The sequence below is a fragment of the Mesitornis unicolor genome, unplaced genomic scaffold, assembly GCF_000695765.1.
Source record: "Mesitornis unicolor isolate BGI_N332 unplaced genomic scaffold, ASM69576v1 scaffold3994, whole genome shotgun sequence".
In the NCBI taxonomy this organism is placed as follows: Eukaryota; Metazoa; Chordata; class Aves; order Mesitornithiformes; family Mesitornithidae; genus Mesitornis; species Mesitornis unicolor.
The window spans coordinates 9,034-10,059 of record NW_010179239.1 but is presented as its reverse complement, the minus strand read 5'-3'; positions in this window follow the sequence as shown (position 1 = coordinate 10,059).

Genomic DNA, 1,026 nt, shown 5'->3' with positions numbered 1-1,026 from the left:
GAAATTTTGCTTACGTTGCCATAAGGAAGGGAAATCAGCCACCCTTGCTCTGATTCATGTTTTGTCAAAGTAGGGCGGCGATTTTCAGACAGTGACTTCTGCTTGCAAGTGGGAGGCCCGTCTTCAAAAGATGCTTCTACCTGTCCTGTCTGTTCCCTCTCTCTCACTCCAGGCATATGATTATTTTTTTAGCAGTCTGTGATAACGTTACGGATGTAGCATTTATCTATTCTACCCTGAGCGGCATAGATGGATACAAGGGGAGGAAAAAGAAACACCTGCTTCACTTCACCCAACCCCATTTTATTTTCTAATGCATTTTTTATTTCCTTCATTTAACCTTTGGCAACAAAAGAGGTGGGAAAAACAGTTTTCAGTCAACGTGGGCCTTAACCTTTTCTGTTCACCTCCAATCCCCCCTCCCTGCCCTTAGAGCAAGGCCAGTAATTTCAACCAGAAACACATCACAGAGATGGTGACGGGACTGCAGCTCATCATCTGGGTGATGTGAGCCCTTCCTAGGCAGTGAACATGGTGTGTCCTGTTTAGACGGGATTTTCCGCTTACTGTGACCACTTAACATTGCTGGCTGCTGTCCAGATTTGCTACCTGGAGCTCACCTCTTTGGCAGTTTGACTTGGAAAACACTTGTGTTTGTGTGTGTGTGTATGTGTATGTACACCACCCTGCCTTGAAGAATATTCTGCATATGTATGTATACATACATATATGTTTCTGTTATTGCAGTCTGGGAGGGGGAGAGGAAACAAGTCAACCTGGAGACGACCCTTCATTTGTTCCCCTGCGTTCACACAAAGTGTCCGTGATGTCTTTTTTGTGCCATTCGCATCATGCCATGCAGCACCTGAATTCCTTTTTCAGTCCTGGTTTCTTCTCAGTGCAAAGAATGTATGGCTAGTGAACTGCTGAATGTACGACGTGCCTGTTGTGCTAGAAGCTCAAAATTACTGTTCCCCACCCTGGATAGTCGTGTGGGCTACTTGCTTTAAAATAAGGCACTTTTAG